Source organism: Triticum aestivum, chromosome 5B (genome assembly GCF_018294505.1).
Source record: "Triticum aestivum cultivar Chinese Spring chromosome 5B, IWGSC CS RefSeq v2.1, whole genome shotgun sequence".
Taxonomy (NCBI): Eukaryota; Viridiplantae; Streptophyta; class Magnoliopsida; order Poales; family Poaceae; genus Triticum; species Triticum aestivum.
Genome location: NC_057807.1, coordinates 192,708,660 through 192,729,588, shown reverse-complemented (window position 1 = coordinate 192,729,588; position 20,929 = coordinate 192,708,660).

The following is a 20,929-nucleotide window of genomic DNA, read 5'->3' as shown; positions in this document are numbered from 1 at the left end:
AGCCACAAGAGAAGTTGCTGCTGTATATAGCGGCAACCAATCAAGTGGTTAGTGCTGCATTAGTAGCAGAGAGGGAGGCGGATGATGAGCCAGCAACCACGGCAGATGCATCCAGCGACAAGCAGGGAACTTCACCGACAAGCTCTGGTCCCGACAAAGATGGATCTGCGCAGGCGCGTGAGGAGATGCAGAAGAGAATGGTGCAACGCCCAGTTTACTTTGTCAGTTCCCTTCTGCAGGGGGCTAGGTCAAGGTACTCTGGTGTGCAGAAATTGCTTTTCGGCCTTCTCATGGCCTCAAGAAAGCTGCGCCATTACTTCCAAGCACATGAGATTACAGTCGTAACTCGTTTTCCGCTAAAGAGGATACTGCAAAATCCAGAAGCAACAGGCAGGATTGTCGAGTGGGCACTGGAACTGTCAAGCTTTGGCCTCAAGTTTGAGAGCACTTCAACTATCCAAAGCAGAGCATTGGCAGAGTTCGTAGCAGAGTGGACGCCAACACAAGATGAAGAAGTTCCAGAAATGAGCATCCCCGTCAAGGAAGCAAGCAAAGAGTGGCTGATGTACTTTGATGGTGCCTTCTCGCTGCAAGGCGCCGGTGAGGGCGTGCTACTTGTTGCACCCACCGGAGAGCACCTCAAGTACGTAGTCTAGATGCACTTTCCCAAAGAGCAAGAAACGAACAATACTGCAGGGTATGAAGGTTTGCTTGCCGGTCTCAGGATCGCAACAGACCTTGGGATCAAGAAGCTCATTGTCAGGGGTGACTCACAGCTTGTCGTCCGCCAAGTGAACAAGAATTATCAGAGTCTGTTGACGGAAGCTTACGTTGATGAAGTGAGAAAGCTAGAAGAGCACTTTGACGGCCTACAGATGGAACATATTCCAAGAGCTCAGAACGACATTGCCGATGGCCTGTCGAAGTGCGCCGCACTTAAGTTACCTGTGTAACCAGGGATCTTTGTGCTCAAGCTGACTCAACCGTCTGTAACGCCATCAACTGGACAGAGCAAGAAGAGGAAGTTGATTTCTGGTGACTATTTTCCGGCAGAGCTCCCTGAAGCCGCCGCCAAGAAGGTCCCCAAGATCAACACCAAGGGTGCTGAGGAGCAGTCTGCTCCGGCAAGCCCTAGGGTTTGTTCCGTTGAAGCAGACGCTCCCGACAAGTTTTGCTCCGGCAAGCTTGCCGGGGAACGTCAAGCTCCGGCTGAGCCGCAGGTTCTCGCCGTAGAAGCGGATGTTCCCGCAGTAGCAGATGTGCCTTTAGTCCTTGTTGTCGAGCCACAAGCTCCAGCATGGGCACAACAGATTGTCCGTTTCCTTCAGACAGGAGAACTTCCTGAAGAGCAAGAAGAAGCGGAAAGAGTACCCTGGCAGTCAAGTATGTACCAGTTTGTCGACAACACACTGTACAGAAGAAGACTCAACGGTGTGAAATTGAAGTGTATTCACCGGGAAGACGGACAAAAGCTGTTGGCAGAGATACATGGAGGCATATGTGGTCACCACATTGGCGCAAGAGCACTTGCAGGCAAAGCGTTCCGGCAAGGTTTCTTTTGGCCGACAGCCCTCCAGGATGCAACTGCACAAGTAACCAAGTGTGAAGCGTGCCAGTTCCATTCCAAGCAGATACACCAGCCAGCTCAAGCTCTCCAGACGATCCCTTTATCCTGGCCATTTTTGGTCTGGGGGCTCGACATCCTCGGCCCCTTTCCCCGAGCTGTCGGGGGCTTTGAGTACTTGTGCGTTGCAATTGACAAGTTCACAAAGTGGCCGGAAGTGGAAGCAGTGAGGAAGGTGACAGCACAGTTAGCAGTCAAGTTCTTCAGGTCGGTTGTTTGCCGCTTCGGGATCCCTAACAGGATCATCACCGACAACGGCACGCAATTCATGAGCCGCACCTTCATGCAGTACGTCCAAGATCTTGGCGCCAAGGTCTGCTTCGCTTCTGTTGCTCATCCGAGAAGCAACGGTCAAGCAGAGAGGGCGAATGCTGAAGTGCTGCGCGGGCTCAAGACCAGGACTTTCGACAGGCCGCGCAAGTGCGGAAAGAACTGGATTGAGGAGCTGCCGGTGGTTCTTTGGTCGATCAGGACGACGCCAAATCAAGCCACTGGCCAGACACCTTTCCCTCTAGTCTATGGAGCAGAGGCAGTTCTCCCCACGGAACTCGTATACGGGTCACCTCGAGTGCTCGCTTATGATGAGCTTGAGCAAGAGCAGCTGCGACAAGATGACGCGCTGCTCCTTGAGGAGGACCGTCTTCAGGCCGCTGTACGAGCTGCTCGATACCAGCAAGCTTTGCACTGCTACCATAGCCGCAAAGTTAATGCCAGAAGTCTCGAGGAAGGCGACCTTGTTCTTCGGCGCGTTCAGTCCGCCAAGAATTCCAACAAGTTGACGCCGAACTGGGAAGGCCCTTACCGGGTGAAACGAGTCACTAGGCCTGGCGCTGTCCGCCTTGAGACCGAAGATGGCACTCCGGTGAGCAACTCCTGGAACATTGAGCATCTTCGTAAGATTTACCCGTAGGGCGCGGTTGCCGGAACCTGTTCCGGCAACCACCTTTTGTACAAGTCTTGCCGATGTTGCATGTAGTCCTTTGTATGAAGCCGGGCGCAGACCCCGTGCATAAGTAAAGCTCATGTGCTCCGCACATCTTGTCGATTTCATGCTTTCTACTTTTTTGCATGTGTTATCTGACACTTTGTGCAGCGCCTACCCCCGGTAAGCAATAACGAGCCGTAAGGCTCCATATCTTTATTTTCTCTTCTTTCTTTTTCTCAAAAAAGGGAAGGTTCCCTCGCCAACAAGTTTGCCAGGGGGAAAGGAGAAAATAATGGTGTGGACCAGGCGTCGTTCAAGAAAGTTTCGCCTTACCGGGAAGCAAATGATAGAAAAGCTAAGTTGCTAAAGATTGAGCAATCAGTTTTAAATTTTTTTAAGTTATCTTCCTTGAACGACTGTGCTTTGTATGGAAAACCTGTGCGCGGAGGAACCAGCTCGCAGCTAGTTGCGCCCTTACTTTGTTTCGAGTCCGCTCAACAACTTAAGTGAGCTGCGACTAGTTGCGACAAGGTTTCTTGTCGGTAGCGGCACCGCCAGCAGGCTGCTGACGTCCCGCACTCAGCGCTCGCGGCTAAGGTGCCTGCACCGACAAGTTCCCTAAAAGCGTAGGGCAAAAACATACAAAGGAAGGAATCAAGTAAAGGAAATAACATAGCAATCACTACCCAAAATAGAGTTATATTACAAGATAGCTTGTCGCAGCTCTAACAGATTGTTCTCATAACATGACCAGCAGCGACAAGAAAAGAGAAAACGGGCGGCCTAATCTACGCGATCGCCCTCAACCCTCTTGATCCCGCTCACCTTGTCCACAATGGGTGCGACAAGGGTCTTGAGTGCTTCCAGATCAGCATCCGGCGGCAAGGACCTGAGGACGTTGGTGAGGTTGAGGCCTGGGTTGCGGAAGGCCACCTTCACCAGCACCTTTTGAAGAGCTCCCGCGCAGATCTTGCACGAATCGTCAGCCAACTACTTTGGGATCTTCTCCCGGAGTCGCTGGAGGGCCGTCGCCACGCCTTTGAAGAACAAGCTGAGCTTGGCGCTGGGTTGGAGGTGCTCATCGGAGGAGTACCCAAGATCCTCCATCCCCAGCCGCGCCTGCTCCCTCTCGATGGCTGCGGCAACATCCACAAGACCCTCCGTCCTGTGCTCCACATTCTCCCTAAAAGTGTTCTGGGCGGCGGCAGCACTCGCCAGCAGCGCCTCGTCGGCCTTGATCTTCTCTTTCAAGGCCACCTCCCGCTCCCTGGCACCGTCCAGCGTCCTGGTCAAAGTAGTCAGCTTCAACTCAAGATCTGCGTTGGAGTCCTTGGCGGCGCTAAGCTCCTTGCTCCTCTCGGCGAGACGACCCTGCAGCTCACCAAGGGTGTAGGCATCCTTCTCGCGCTCACGCTTGAGCGTGGCAAGCTCCTCGCCGCTCGCCTTGAGATCGGCCTCCAGCTGCGCCACCTTCGTCTCCAGCTCCTTCTTGGCGGCCTCGGCAGCTGCGGCATCATCCTCTGCTTCCTTGAGAGCCCCGCTGAATGTTTGCTTGCGCGCGGCAAGCTCCTCCTCATGGCTATCAAGGTTGACCTTCCGCTGCGCCAACTCGCCTTCCTGCGCAGATAGCTTCTCGGCAACAAGCCGCTGTTGCTCTTCAACTTCAGCCTTCTCGAGGAGGAAGGCTTTCCGCTTCTCGGTGATTTGCTCCCGCTCCTCTGCCAGGGACAGGAGATTTTCCTGGTTAAGACCCCGGAGCTCCTCCGCACGCTTCTCGATGTCCACTCCCACCTTCGCGACAAGCGCTTCTCGGGATTCCAGCTTGGCCTGTCGAGCGCGGTATAGTGACAATAGCTTCCGCAGCAGCCGCTCCTCCTCAGGCTCGCCGCTGCTGCTGCTTGGTGCGTCGACCAGCATCAGCCCAGCGGATGCGAGCACCTCTCCATCCAAGATTTCTCCTTCGACCGGCGCCTTGGAGCTTGACGCCCAGGGGAGCTTGATGAAGACGCCATCGCCGGCCTTCAAATAGGCGCTGGGCTGGGGCTCTTCGGAGCCTGACGCGGCAGCAGCGGCGGAGGGATCGTCGGTCGGCGTAGCGCCTGACGCTCCTGCGGCCTCGGGGCCGTCAGTGCGATCGCCAGACCCCTCGCCAGCTTCTGCAGTGGCAGCTTTGGTGGCCTCTTCGCCGGCGGGATCATCTGCGCCGGCTTCTTCTTCGGTGGCAGCGGCGCCGTCGGTATTGCCGCGCGCGTTCTCCTCGCCGGCGACCTCGGTTTCCATCGGCTCCGTGGCAGGTGGATCTGACGACCGGAAAAGGGAGAAAAGTCAAGCAAATATTCAAAAAGAAAATCAGAAGAATAAGAACCCAAGGGAAGTTTTCAAGCAAGAGGATTACCTGTACTAGGATCTACAGTCGTGGTCTCCACCACCGGGGGGTCGCTGGTGCCGTCCCTTGCCGGAGAACTGTCCCTTGCCGGAGACTTCTCCCTTATTGGAAAATTCTCCCTTGCCGGAGAATGCTCCCTTGCCGGAGAATCCTCCCTTGGCGGTGTAGTCGAAGCAGATGGCATGTCGAGAGCGGCTTCCGGGCACTCCTGGTGAGGCTGCTCTGCTCCTACACAAACCAATAGTCAGATGTCAGCAAAGAAAGAGAACCCATGCGCACCTAACAGCAGGAAGTAAACCATATACTTACGCTGGGGGCTGCGCTGGGGGCTGCTTTGGGGAATAGTTGCCGGGTCTGGCAAGGTGGTCTCAGACACGTCCCCTGCTGTCGTGGTGGGTTTGTCCTCGATGACAATCACTGGGACCTTGGCTCTCTTCGCCGCTCTCTGGGCCAGAGTCCTGAAAAGGAACGGGTTCGGAGTAAAGCAAATCAGATACAAGACAAAACAACAACAATTGAAGAACTACAAGTACAACAAAGGATCTTACTCTTCTTCTTCCTCGTCGGAGCTGAGCGCGGAGAGGTCGATGTGCGGTTCACCTTCGGCGCGACGAGGTGGAGAAGTAGGTTCCCTTAGCCGCTTGGCAGGAGCAGTGGCGATGGAACGGGAGGACCCTGCTCTAGTTGTCGCGGCGGCGTGAGGTGCTCCCGTGGCAACAGTGCTTGCCGCGGAAGAGCGTGTCGCGCGACGCGGCGGCTATTGACTCGTCTGCCGCCCCGCTACGTCCCTGGCCTTGCAGAGACGCCTTCTTGGTGGAGCTGGGGGCTCCGCTTGCGGCGAGCTGTTTGAAGGTGAGGAAGAGGGGGAGTAGATCTTCAACGAGCCGCTCGCGCCCTCGGCGGGCTCGCTCGACTCAGTTTCAGGCCCGGCAAGCTCTTCCTCGCCGGCAAGCTCCTCTCGCTCGGCAAGGCTTGCCGCCTCTGCTGCCTCTGCCTCCTCCACGGTGAATCCAAACTCGCCCGCGGCAGCGGCTGCCGCCGCCTCTTCCAGCCTAGTGGCGATGCGTTGCATCTCCTCATCGGTGGTGTCGCGAGTAAGGCTCTTCTGTTCATCGGAGCGGACCGGCACTTCTACCAAGCCGTCAAAGAACTCCTGCACGACATCGTCTGCAGGCTGTTGCCAAGTTGGGACAATTCCATGCGAATCGCACAGCGGCATCATTGCGCGGATGCGGTCGAGCGAGGAGTTGTTGCAAAGCGAAACGACACCCCTCGGCAACCTGAACGCTCCGGGATGTTGAGGATCATGCTTGAATAGTTCCAGGAGCATCGCGTCCAGTTCCAGGACAGTGAAGTTGAAGTTGAGGCCCGGGTGCAGCCTCATGATATCCGCCGCATTTTGGAACTCCCAAGCGGGTCTCCTCCTCTCCTGCAGGGGGGCGATGCGGCGGCGGAGAAAATCTGCACCAACGGCGCCTATAGTGAGCCCGGCAAGCCTGAGGCGTAGGATCCGGGTGACGGCAATCTTCAGCCTACCGTCTTCCGGGGCCACGTTGCTCCAATCGTTGCCGTGCGCTATCGGGGCTTGGCGCTGAGCAGTAAATGGCTGCGGGTTCTCCTCGACAATCCAGCACCAGTCTGCTCTCCATTTATCCCACTTGCTGCGGAGCTCTCCCTCCAGATAAGCTTCCTTCTTGCCAACTCTCGAGATCCAGGCGATTCCGCCGGATAAAGGCTCCCCTATCTCGACTCGGGGCATAAAGAAGTGGCGAAAGAGAGCTACATTTGGATAGACTCCGACAAAATTTTTGCAGAGATGTGTGAAAACTTCCATGGTCAGAACGGCATTGGGGGTGAAGTCAAGGAGGCGGAACCCGTAGGTGTTCATAATATCGCAGAAAAATTCAGAGAAAGGCGGGCAAAGCCCGCAGTAGAAGAACAACGCGAAGAAGGGATATCCATTCGGAGCCAGTTCTGAAGCGGCAGCTGAGAGTACCTTCGTGGGCGGATGCGCTCGCGTCTCCGTCGACCAGAAGAGGTAGTAATACTCCCTCAGCTCCTTCGCGGCGAGCTGGGGGGAGAAGATTGCCCGCTCCTTTCGCAGCGCCGCGAGCCGCTGCGCCTCGGCCGACTTCACAACCTTCCCCTTGTCGGCTTTCGGAGCCATGGTGAAGGTGGTGGGGGAGATCAACAGCGTTGGTGGTGCTGGTGGCGATGGGGGGAAAAGCCATGCTCCCTTTCAACTTTGGGAAGAAGGGGGGAGCGGCGGAGGTCTTCTGAGATTGGAGTAGCAACCGGCGAGATGGGCGAACTGCCCCTGTTTCCCCTGCTTATAAAGAGGGAGGGGGCGGACGTTCCGTCTTTCCGAATAAAGAAACCACCCACGATCTCTCCCACGACGCCGCATTCGACGCGTGCCATTCGGGGAGGGCGCGGTGGATACGGAGTGAGATACGGCATAACCCAGGCCGCGCGTGCCCGTGCCCTGTTTTGGGCCTGGCCCAACAGCGCTCGGCACCGTGTGTGGCCCAGGCCCGGGGGCTCCTGTCGGTGTACTAGAGTAGGGGTACCCTAGTATCCCGAACTTGTGCACGGGCAGTCGCAGCACCCCGCGGCAAGGCTTGCCGGGTGACCGCCAAGGTCCTCCGTGGTTCCTTTGGAGCCATTCAAGAACAAAGTATCCAAGCCAAGGAGACAAGGCCCCGACAAGAGGAGCTTGCCGGGAAGGCCAACCAAGGCATCTCAAGGAACTTGCCGCGATGCGCCACGCATCCCGGCGAGGCCCGGTGAGCGACAAGCTTCCGGACACGACAAGACAACGACCGCGGCAAGGCGCTTGCCGCAGGAACCTACCACTCTGTACCCGCGCTCCAGCACATCCACCAACGTATCGCCCTGGGGCCTTTCCAGGCGCGCATGGCAAGAGGCTGTGCAGCCAGCGGTGCGCCGTGGCAAGCGGCGCTGACAAGATTGCCATCGTGGCAAGCGGTGGAGTCCCTGACGGTCCCTGTTTGCACTATTTGGGCGACGCAGACGGGCATTTAATGCCTTTGTCCCCTGCCGTCAGGGTTAGGTATGATACACTGTATAGGTAGTTGTACCAACCACAATTCCTTTTCCATTTTTACCCTTGTCTATGTTGCCACCTGTCGGTGACCCCTTGAGCATATAAAAGGAGGCCCATGCGCAACGTAGAGGGGGGTTCGAAGGCAGAAAAACAGTCACGCTCGGTCTCGTTAGCAGCTGGGGTGTACTGTAGCACTCAGCGCTCCCGAGCAAGAACTCAATACACTCAGACATGCAGCAGTAGGAGTATTATCTCTCCGGAGAGCTCCGAAGCTGGGTCAACTGCTCGTGTGCTTCGCCTTGATCCGCTCTTCGTGCGATCTCTGCCCCCCGCCGAACCGAAAGGGGCTCGGTCTGCCGGTCCCATAGGTGTTCGTGGATCAGTTTCCCCGACAGATACAAAGGAACCGTACTTCTCCACGAGGAGGCCTTGATGATCTTCCCTAGAAAGGGGTCTTGAATCCGCCTGGGGAATCTTCTCCGAAGAGGTCGTGAACTCCAAGGAGAAGTATCCAAGTGGATGAGCAAGGCTCTCACACAAACATGAGCTAAACCAATGCTACCCTAGAAAGGTGGGGAAGAAAGAGTATATATAGTCTAGGGGGTGAAGGGGTACATGGGCTGCGGCCCAACACGAAATCAGCACTCAGGTGTCGGACGTCCGGAAGGCGTCGGACGTCCGGGGCTTCGGGACGGTCCGGACGTCTGGGGCTGTCGGACATCCGTAAATTCGGCTCTGGTCCTGGTCGCCCGGTCGTCCCGTGGCTTCGGTCTTCCGTTAATTTCTTCTCGGGTGCCTAGTTGCCGGACGTCCGTAGGGCATCGGTCGTCTGTGGCCCTGGGAGTCGTCGGACGTCCGGGAAGGACCGGTCGTCCATGGCATGTAGCTTTGTCCTGTCTTCCTTCTCTCGCTGTAGCTTCCTCCAGGGCTCGGACGTTCGGGACCGGCCGGTCGTCCGGTGCTTGTAGCTTCACAAACGGCCTTTCTTCTTGATGTCCGTACTTGGCGTCCTTGCCACCTTGGCCATTGGGTGTAGCTGTCCCGTGGCTCTCCTCCAGGTACCTGATCACACAGAGTGTCCATATGAGGTAGTAGCCAAGTCTCGTGAGTAGAGAGAGGAAGTTCGGAGAGGAGCGAGTTCACCTTATCTTTGATAGCCTTTGCTCTAGCTCTTGTCATGGGTCCAAGTGGTGTTGAGGGAGATGTAGATACGTCCATGGGGATGAGCGAGAGATGCTCCGCATCATTTACCTTGCGTGCCAACATTCTATTAAAATGATTATGATGTGGGTATGATGGGATGGTATCCTCCTTTGAATGAATTGAGTGACTCGACTTGGCACATGTTCACGCATGTAGTTGAAACAAATCAACATAGCCTTCATGATATTTATGTTCATGGTAGATTATATCCTACTCATGCTTGTACTCGGTGTAAATTAATTTTAATGCATGTTCATGACTGTTGTCGCTCTCTCAGTTGGTCGCTTCCTAGTCTTTTGCTAGCCTTCACCTGTACTAGGCGGGAATACTGCTTGTGCATCCAAACTCCATAAACCCCAAAGTTGTTCCATATGGGTCCACCATACCTTCCTATATGCGGTATCTACCTGCCGTTCCAAGTAAATTTGTATGTGCCAAACTCCAAACCTTCAAATGAAATTCTGTTTTGTATGCTCGAGCAGCTCATAATTCAACTAGGGTTTTCTGTATCTTCCATGGTAGGTGGGTTATTCTCAAGAGGAGTGGACTCTGCTCCTCATTCACGAGAAAGGGCGGGTAACCGGGATGCCCAGTCCCATGATCCAAAAAAATCAAAGCAAATCAATATAATTAAACAAAACTCCCCCAGGGCTGTTGTTAGTTGGAGGCACTCGTTGTTTTGAGCAAGCCATGGATTGATGCTTGTTGGTGGTGGGGGAGTATAAACTTTTACCATTCTGTTCGGGAACTGCCTATAATGCATGTAGTATGGAAAATATCGCCATCTCATAGTTGTTGCGTTGACAGTGAAAGTATGCCGCTCAAAATGTTATCATCTCTATTTTAAATTCGAGCTCTGACACCTCTACAAATCCCTGCTTCCCTCTGCGAAGGGCCTATCTATTTACTTTTATGTTGAGTCATCATCCCTCTTATTAAAAAGCACCCGCTGGAGAGCACACTTTCATTTGCATTCATTACTATTGGTTTATATTGGGTATGACTTGACTGGATCTCTTTTACCATGAATTACAATGTCTAGTTAGTCCTTGATCTTTAAAGGTGCTCTGCATTTATGTTTTGCAGTCTCAGAAAGGGCTAGCGAGATACCATCTTGTTATATCATATTATGATTGTTTTGAGAAAGTGTTGTCATCCGAGTTTTATTAGTATTGCTCGCTAGTTGATTATGCCATTGATATGAGTAAATGTGAGACCTACGTGTTATTGTGAGCATGGTTAGTTCATAATCTTTGCTGAAAACTTGAATGATGCCTTTACATATTTACAACAACAAGAGCAAATAGAGTTTGTAAAAGTTTTTCTCTATCACTTTCAGTTTATCACCTAAATTGCTTGAGGACAAGCAAAGGTTTAAGCTTGGGGGAGTTGATACGTCTCCAACGTATCTACTTTTCCAAACACTTTTGCCCTTGTCTTGGACTCTAACTTGCATGATTTGAATGAATCAAACCCGGACTGACGCTGTTTTCAGCAGAACTGCCATGGTGTTGTTTATTGTGCAGAAAACAAAAGTTCTCGGAATGACCTGAAAATCCACGGAGATAACTTTTGGAAAATATAAAAAATACTGGAAAAAAAAAATCAAGGCCAGGGGGCCCACACCCTGTCCACGAGGGTGGGGGGCGTGCCCCCTGTCTCATGGCCCCCCTGATGCTCCACCGACCTCAACTCCAACTCCATATATTCGGTTTCGCGGAGAAAAAAATCAGAGAGACAATTTCATCGCGTTTTACGGTACCGAGCCGCCGCCAAGCCCTAATCTCTCTCGGGAGGGCTGATCTGGAGTACGTTCGGGGCTCCGAAGAGAGGGATTCGTCGCCGTCGTCATCATCAACCATTCCCCATCACCAATTTCATGATGCTCACCGCCGTGCGTGAGCAATTCCATCGTAGGCTTGCTTGACGGTGATGGGTTGGATGAGATTTAACATGTAATCAAGTTAGTTTTGTTATGGTTTGATCCCTAGTATCCATTATGTTCTGAGATTGATGTTGCTATGACTTTGCTATGCTTAATGCTTGTCACTAGGGCCCGAGTGCCATGATTTCAGATCTGAACCTATTATTTTTTCATGAATATATGTGAGTTCTTGACCCTATCTTGCAAGTCTATAGTCACCTATTATGTGTTATGATCCGACAACCCCGAAGTGACAACAATCGGGATACTTCTCGGTGATGACCGTAGTTTGAGGAGTTCATGTATTCACTATGTGCTAATGCTTTGTTCCGGTTCTCTATTAAAAGGAGGCCTTAATATACCTTAGTTTCCACTAGGACCCTGCTGCCACGAGAGGGTAGGACAAAAGATGTCATGCAAGTTATTTTCCATAAGCATGTATGACTATATTAGGAATATATGGCTACATTACATTAATGAACTGGAGCTAGTTCTGTGTCACCCTATGTTATAGCTATTACATGAGGAATCGCATTCGACATAATCATCCGTCACTGATCCAATGCCTACGAGCTTTTCACATATTGTGCTTCGCTTATTTACTTTTCCGTTGCTACTGTTACAATTCTACAAAACTATTATCTTTACTTTTGCCACTGTTACCATTACTATCATACTACTTTGCTACTAAAAACGTTGCTGCAGATACTAAATTATCCAGGTGTGGTTGAATTGACAACTCAACTGCTAATACTTAAGAATATTCTTTGGCTCCCCTTGTGTCGAATCAATAAATTTGGGCCGAATACTTTACCCTCGAAAGCTGTTGTGATCCCCTACACTTGTGGGTTATCACCCCCCGGTGGAATATATGGGCCATATGGGCCATAGGAGGGAATCACACCAGCCAACAAGGGGCTGGCACGCCACCCACCAAGGGGAAACCAAATTGGACAAGGGGTGGGGGCGGCGCCCCCCTTTCCTTCTCCCTCTCCTACTCCTTCCCCGTTTCCCCATTCGAAAAAAGGAAGGGGGGCCGAATCCTAGTGGGAGTCCAAGTGGGACTCCCCCGCACTTGGGGCGCGCCTGGGTCGGCCTCCTCTCCCTCCCTCCTTTATATATGGGGGCGCCCCTATGAGACACACCAATTTCTCCAAGCCGTGTGCGGTGCCCCCCTCCACAATTTACGCCTCCGGTCATATTCTTGCAGTGCTTAGGCGAAGCCCTGCGCGGATCACATCACCATCACCGTCACCATGCCGCCGTGCAGACATAACTCATCTACATATACCTTCGACCCTCTGTTGGATCAAGAGCTCGAGGGACGTCATCATGCTGAACGAGTGCAGAACCCGGAGGTGCCATACGTTCGGTACTCGATCGGTCGGAACAAGAAGACGTTCGACTACATCAACCGCATTAAGTAAACGCTTCCGGTTTTGGTCTACGAGGGTACGTGGACACACTCTCCCCCTCTCGTTGCTATGCATCTCCTAAATAGATCTTGCATGAGTGTAGGATTTTTTTTTGAAATTGCATGCTACGTTTCCCAACTGTGGCATCCGAGCCAGTTCTATGTGTAGATGATATGCACGAGCAAAACACAAAGAGTTGTGGGCGGTGATCGTCATACTGCTTACCACCAATGTCTTATTTTGATTCGGCGGTATTGTTGGATGAAGCGGCCCGGACCAACCTTACATGACCACGTTGATGAGACTGGTTCCACCGACAGACATGCAACTAGTTTGCATAATGGTTGCTGGCGGGTGTCTGTTTCTCCAACTTTAGTTGAATCAAATTTGACTGCGGCCGGTACTTGTGAAGGTTAAAACAACAAACTTGAGAAATCACCTTTGTGCCTTTTGTGATGTAGGTAAGTACGGTTCATGCTAGAAGCCCGTAGCAGCCACATAAAACTTGCAACAACAAAGTAGAGGACATATAACTTGTTTTTGTAGGGCATGTTGTGATGTGATATGGTCAAGACATGATGTGATATACGTTGTTGTATGAGATGATCATGTTTTATAAAAGTTGTCGGCAACTGGTAGGAGCCTTATGGTTGTCGCTTTATTGTATGAAATACAAACGCCATGTAATTGCTTTACTTTATCACTAAGCGGTAGCAATAGTTGGCGAGATGACCACGACGCTACGATGCAGATCAAGGTGTCAAGCCGGTGACAATGGAGATCATGACGTTGCTTTGGTGATGGAGATCAAAAGCACAAGATGATGATGGCCATATCATGTCACATATTTTGATTGCATGTGATGTTTATCTTTATGCATCTTATTTTGCTTAGTACGGCGGTAGCATTATAAGATGGTCCCTTACTAAAATTTCAAGGTATAAGTGTTCTACTCAAGTGTGCACCATTATGAAAGTTCTTTGTGCTGAGACACCACGTGATGATCGGGTGTGATAAGCTCTACGTTCAAATACAACGGGTGCAAGCCAGTTGTGCACATGCGGAATACTCGGGTTAAACTTGATGATCCTAGCATATATAGGTATGGCCTAGGAACACTAGAGACCGAAATGTCGAATGTGAATCATATAGTGGATATGATCAACATAGAGATGTTGACCATTGATGACTACTCCATCTCACGTGATGATCGGACATGGTTTAGTGTATTTGGATCGCGTATCATTTAGATGACTTGAGGGATGTCTATCTAAGTGGGAGTTCTTAAGTAATATGATTAATTGAACTTGATTTATCATGAACTTAGTCCTCATAGTTTTGCGTATCTATGTTATAGATCAATGGCCCGTGCTACCGTTCCCTTGAATTTTAATGCGTTCCTAGATAAAGCTAAGTTGAAACATGATGGTAGCAACTACACGGACTGGGTATGTAACTTGAGGATTATCCTCATTCCTGCACAGAAGAATTATGTCCTTGATGCACCACTAGGTGTACCACCTGCCCCAACAACTGCAGACATTATGAATGCCTGGCCGTCGCGTGTTGATGACTACTCATTAGTTCAGTGTGCCATGCTTTACGTCTTAGAATCAGGACTTCAAAGATGTTTTGAACGTCATGGACCATATGAGATGTTCCAGGAGTTGAAGTTAATATTTCAAGCAAATGCCCGAGTTTAGAGACATGAAGGCTCCAACAAATTCTATAGCTGCAAGATGGAGGAGAACAGTTCTGTTAGTGAGCACATACTCAAAATTTCTGGGAACCATAATCACTTGACTCAATTGGGAGTTAATCTTCCAGATGATTGTGTCATTGACAGAGTCCTTCAATCACTGCCACCAAGCTACAAAGGCTTTGTGATGAACTACAATATGCAAGGGATGGAAATGACTATTCCCGAGCTCTTCGCAATGCTAAAGGTTGTGGATGTAGAAATCAAGAAGGAGCATCAAGTGTTGATGGCTAACAAGACCACTAATTTGAAAAAGAAAGGCAAGGGTAAAAAGAAGGGGAACTTCAAGAAGAATGACAAGCAAGTTGTCACTCCCGGGAAGAAACCCAAAGCTGGACCCAAGCTTGAAACTGAGTGCTTCTACTGCAAAGGGACTGATCACTGGAAGCGGAACTGCCAAAAGTATTTGGCGGATAAGAAGGATGGCAAAGTGAACAAAGGTATATTTGATATACATGTTATTTATGTGTACCTTACTAATTCTCGTAGTAGTGCCTGGGTATTTGATACCGGTTTGGTTGCTCATATTTGTAACTCGGAACGGGGACTATGTATTAAACGAAGATTGGCTAAGGATGAGGTGACGATGCGCGTCAGGAATGGTTCCAAAGTTGATGTGATCGCCGTCGACACGCTACCTCTACATCTACCTTCGGGATTAGTTTTAGACCTGGAAAATTATTATTTGGTGCCAGCGTTCAGCATGAACATTATATCTGGATCTTGTTTTGTGCGAGATGGTTATTCATTTAAATCAGAGAATAATGGTTGTTCTATTTATATGAGTAATATCTTTTATGGTCATGCACCCTTGAAGAGTGGTCTATTTCTGTTGAATCTTGATCTTGGTGATACACATATTCACAATATTGATGCCAAAAGATGGAAAGTTGATAATGATAGTGCAGCTTATTTGTGGCACTACCATTTGGGTCATATTGGTGTAAAGCGCATGAAGAAACTCCATGAAAATGGACTTTTGGAATCTCTTGATTATGAATCATTTGATACATGCAAACCGTGCCTTATGGACAAGATGACAAAAACTCCGTTCTCCGGAACAATGGAACGAGCTAATGACTTATTGGAAATAATACATACCGATGTATGCGGTCCGATGAGTGTTGACACTCATGGCGGGTATCGTTATTTTTTGACCTTCATAGACGATTTGAGCAGATATGGGTATATCTACTTAATGAAACACAAGTCCGAAACATTTGAAAAGTTCACGGAATTTCAGAGTGAAGTGGAGAATCAACGTAACAAGAAAATGAAGTTTCTACGATTTGATCGTGGAGGAGAATATTTGATTTACGAGTTTGGCCTTCATCTAAAACAATGTGGAATAGTTTCACAGCTCACGCCACCTGGAACACCACAGCGTAATGGTGTGTCCGAATGTTGTAACCACACTTTATTAGATATGGTGAGATCTATGATGTCTCTTACCGATTTACCACTATCGTTTTGGGGTTATGCATTAGAGGCAGCTGCATTCATGTTAAACAGTGTGTCGGGGAAAACGAACACCTATGGGATCAGGAGAATCCCTTCTACGTTCGGCGGGGAGAGTAGCTGCACGAAGAGCAGGTCTAACAGTCAGCACAAGGGGATTTTTACCCAGGTTCGGGCCGCAAAGATGCGTAATACCCTAGTCCTGCTTGTCTGGATATATGTGTTCTTGAGCTTTTGAACTAGCTGTCCAAAAAGTCTGAATCCTCTCTCTATACGCCTCGGGCCTCCTTTTATACATAAAAGAGGGTGCCACAGTGGCACACAGCAGGTGGAAAGCGAGCTACAGTGTATGAGCTTATCGCTTGGCACCGTAGGACAAATACATTTAATGCGTTGCCTACGTGCCCTATTACTTTATCGGGGACGACAACAGAAGCCATCCCGTCCGTCGCCGCCCCTCCTTGCTTCGACACGCGTCCAGGCTGACGAGGCATGCAGTTCCATGTTGGCTAACTAGCTGCTGTGTTGGCGCACTGGTAGAGCCTCCACGAAGATCTGCAAGCCGCCACACAGTCACATGCTTAGTTGGCACACTGGTTGTCACACTGGAGTGGTGGTGAGGTGGCAAATCCTTGCCGGGCGCGGGCCTGGTCACGACCCAGCGATCGTCCTTGGCAAGGCTTGCCGGGGGCCTTGCAGTTGTTCCCGGCAAGGGTCTTGCTGGGGGTCTTCGTCTTCTGGTCCCACATGGACCCGTAGGCTATCAATCTTCATGAAGATCTGCATGCTACCACGCCTGCGTTCCAAAATCTTGGTCTTAACATTGTCGATGGTGTCAGAACTCTCAGCCTCAAGGGTGATGGGCTTGATGGTGCTGCATAAGTTGCCCCGCCAAGGGTGTTGCTGGGGGGGGGGGTCCAGATCGCCTTCTGTTCCTTGATCTTTGACTTGAGTATCTGCCTTGGTAGTCTTCGTGTTTCATCTTCTGCTGTCCTCCCGGGCCCGGCCACAGGTGTGGCTATGACTATTCGTGCAAAAGTAAAGGGGTACAAAAGAGCCTGTACTTTTCTGCACCGACAGGAGCCCCGGGCCTGGGCCATATGTGAGCGCAAGGCGTAGTTGGGCCAGGCCCAAGGCAGTGCATGGGCACGCGTGGCAGAGACTTAACTTCCATGATCTCTTTGCCAGTTGCGCTTCCCCATGATCCGCGTTGAGTGCGTGACGTGGGGGTCGTCTGTGGGATGATCGCAGCACGCCTGCGTCACTTCACAGTTAATGGTAAAAAAGGCAGCCCGCGCCTTCCCCATAAAAGAGGAACCTGCAGGGGTGGCGCTCATTTACCCTGTGCGCTCTTCCCCAATCTAGGAACCGCCATTCCCTTCTTCTTTCTTGAGCGAAAACTAGAGTTCTTGCTTCTTCTCACCGCCGCCGCGCCTCCATTGCTTCTTGATCCCTTGCCTCTTCTCAATCGCCATGGCGCCCAAGGCAAGCAAGGGCAAGGGTGCGGCCAAGGCCACCAAGGGAAAAGAGGTGTTGGAGAACGAGCTGGAGAAGCTGCGAAAGAAGCACACCCTCTTCGCTTCGACAATCGATGCGCTCACGCTCAGGGACTAGTTCTGGTGCCTGTGGGGGAGAGAGACGACAGGGCATCCTGCCACGCAAGTCATCCCTGCTCCCTTTGCCAAGCCCGGCTCAGATACTTATCCCTTATTTGTCAACTACTTCTCCTGCAGCCTCTGGCCCCCTTTCTCAGATTTCTTCAATGACATCATGCACACCTACGACTTCCATCTCCTGGATTTTATGCCGAATGTTGTGGCCTGCATGGCCCTCTTTGCCCACCTCTGTGAAGGCTTTGCCGGGGTGTAGCCCAACATGACGCTCTTCCGCCATTACTTTGTTCCTCGCGTCCAACCGGGGGATGCCCTCTTTGGCTGCATCGCTTGGATCCCAAGGGCTCTGAGCAAAGGTGCATATCTAGAGAGAGCCTAGAAGGAGTGGTGGGACGAATGGCGGGCCCGGTGGTGCTGGATTGTAGAGGAGGACCCGTGACCGTTCTGCGAGGTCCTTCGGAGTTCGTTGGTCTGTGGTCCACACTGGAGTGATCTCGACGCTAACGTCCAGAAGCTCAGGATTGCCACCACCAGGATTCATTGCCTTGCAGCGGCTGGGCTCACACTCGAGATGGTGGGGGCTGATTTCATCCGCCATCGCATCGGCCCCTTGCACAATAAGGGGAGGTCGGCCTGGGATTACAAGAATGTGGCTGATATCATGAGGCTTCGCCCTGGCCTGAATCATAACTTCACGGTGATACAACATGCACATCTTTGCCAGAGGCTTTTTCAGCTTAGGGTCGATGAGACCAGCAAGGCCGAGAGGACCGGAATGCAAGAGCCTGGATTTTGCCTTCTCTCTTTTTCCGCACTTTATTTGCCCTTGCTTTGGATTTGAGTTTTTGGAATCAATTCAAATGGACTTATCACTTGGGCATGCCCTTGACTTTCACCCAAGTGACCCATCTACCTCTCATTCAATTTCATTGCCCTGAAAACCCACAAAATGGCCCAATGAATATTTTTCTTTCAATTTCTCTTCTGAAACTCATTTCAGAAACTAGTGCTCCAAAGCAACCCTCATTTTTATTGCTCCAAAATTCTTGTGATAATTCCTAAATATTCTTTGAACCTTGGACCACCTCGAGCAAAAATATTGCATGACTTTTTGTAATATTTGTGCTACAGAAAATCATTTCTCTTTTGGCCCAAAAATGCACTTTGTACATCAAGTGTATTTTTATTTGATCCAATAGAGCTGGTTTTTCTTAAGCCTCATTACCCTCCTAAGAAAACCTTAACCCTGGGAGATCAGCCCTAATGGCCTTCTAGAATCCCTCCAAACTTGGCGACCAAGTTTCTGACCAGAAACTTGCCAACAAGCTTGAGTCACATCTGGTCGTCCTGGCAGTGAGTTCTCAACGTTCTTAGACCGCATGTGGCTTGGACGAGCATGGGCGTCGTTTTGACCATGCCAGCGTGGTGACCGCATGTGGACACGGGCTCTGGCATGCGTTCTACGTGCTCTGCGACGCGCGAGTGCTTCCGTTCGGCACGTGCTGGAGCCAGGGCTCGCCGACGACTGCCAGGCCGCGCCACCAGCCTCGACTCTTCACCCTTGACCTCTCCCTAGCGCTCGCCAACGGCGGAGATGCTGCAGCAAGCACGGGCACGTCGCGGCCAAAAGCCACAGTGTGCCCATGCCCCTGTCTTCTTCTCCTCCTGCTTCATGTGCTCGCCCGCGAGCGTGGACAGCTCCCGCGTGATCGCTGAGCACTTTCCCCCCTCACTGGCGCCCTTCATCGTTGCTCGCCGGCTTCCATAGAACACCGGCAGCGCCACATATCCCCCTCCTCCTCCGGCTATATATAGAGCCCCTCCCTCCGCTCCGAAGCCACACACCGCACCTCTCAACCACAATGACCCCGCAGTTTAGCCGCAGCCCGGCCGAGCAGGCCTCTGGCCGCCGTCCCCGACCAGAGCTCGCCAGCGACCCCCGCAGCCCCTCCACCCCATTCCAGAGCCCCTAAGCTCAAGCAACCCCTCAGGCGCATCATCGGAGGTCCACTGGTGTCGCTTGGAAGCAGTGGAGCCCCTGGAGTCGCCCCTGCACTACAAAAAAAATACACTTCCGTGATGATACGTGTTTGTCACAGTAGGTCACGTTTTCTGTCATGCATGTACGTCCATGAAGATTTTATGTCAGAATCAAGATAGTCATACATGTGCTGTCATAGAAGTGTTCCATGACATTACCAAAATTATCATCACGGAAGTGTCCACTTCCATGACGATAAATGGCTCGTCATGAAAGTGCTTTCATCAAGGGTGACCGACTCATGGCATCCACCGTAATGGGTCATCATTAAGCTATCGGGTCCAGTTTTGGATCCGATAACCCGTTAAGAGCCCTCACCAATGAGGATTTTCGACGTGTAAAATTCTCTTTGGTCGGAGGAAACACATGTTGGCTCACTGTTGGGACAGATGTCATCCACTCATTGGATAGGACTCGCCTTTGATAGGTAGACACGTGGCACGGCCCAATAGTGGCCCATTCCGGTGAAAAAGGCCGGCCTAGTAAAAATTAGCAGGCTAGCCCATATAAGGCCTACTTGTGTCAGGTCTATTTAATCCCACGGCCCACACGAGATATGCCAATTCGGCCCGTCAACGGGCCGTTAAAGATTTGACACCATTGCAGCCCATCGTCAGTTCGAGCCCGTTAACAACCCGCTATATATTTGGGCTCAATATCGACCCGATGTGATTTCGGCCTGTTAACGGCCCATTCAACGGATGGGCCAATTTTCAGGATGTACATCTTTCGGCCTTTTAGCGACCCATTTAAGTGTTGGGCTAATTTCTGGCCCAGTGTGTCTTTCAGCCTATTGACGGCCCATAAATGAGTTGGGCCATTTGTAGTCGGACCTGAGTTTTGTCCTTTTAGCGACCATTTAAGTGTTGGGCCAATTCCTGGCCCGGTGTGTCTTTCAGCCTACCCATAAATGAGTTGGGCCATTTGTAGTCGGACCTGAGTTTTGGCCTTTTAACGGCCCATGCTCTTCATGGTCCAATACCAGCTCGGTGTCTCTTTCGGCCTGCTAAAGGACACAACGCAGTTGGGCCATTTACAGTACGACCTGACTTTCGGCCTCTTAGCGGCCCATGCTCTTCATGGTCCAGTACGACCCCGCTGTCTCTTTCGGCCTGCTAAAGGCCCACAGTATAGTTGGGCTATATGTAGCCCGACCTTAGTAATGGCCTGTTAACGGCCCGTAAAATCAAATGGGCCCACCTGTTGCCTGCTTCGATGTTGGCCTGTTAATGACCCGGGAGGTAAGAGGGCCGACCATTAACTTTCGGCCTGGTAACGGCCCATTTACTTAATGGACCCACTAAAGTCCGTACATGTCTTTAGGCCAAATTAGATAATTTGAGCCGATTACGACGAGCAATTATGCATAGGACCAAAACCGGTCAAGCAAAGGTACAACATACAAGGAAAAATGATGCACATCCAGCATATATTACAGGAAATTACATCCACTGGGCAATCAAAGATTGATGCCAGTGCAAATAAATGAACAGAACCTAACGATCTACAACGTC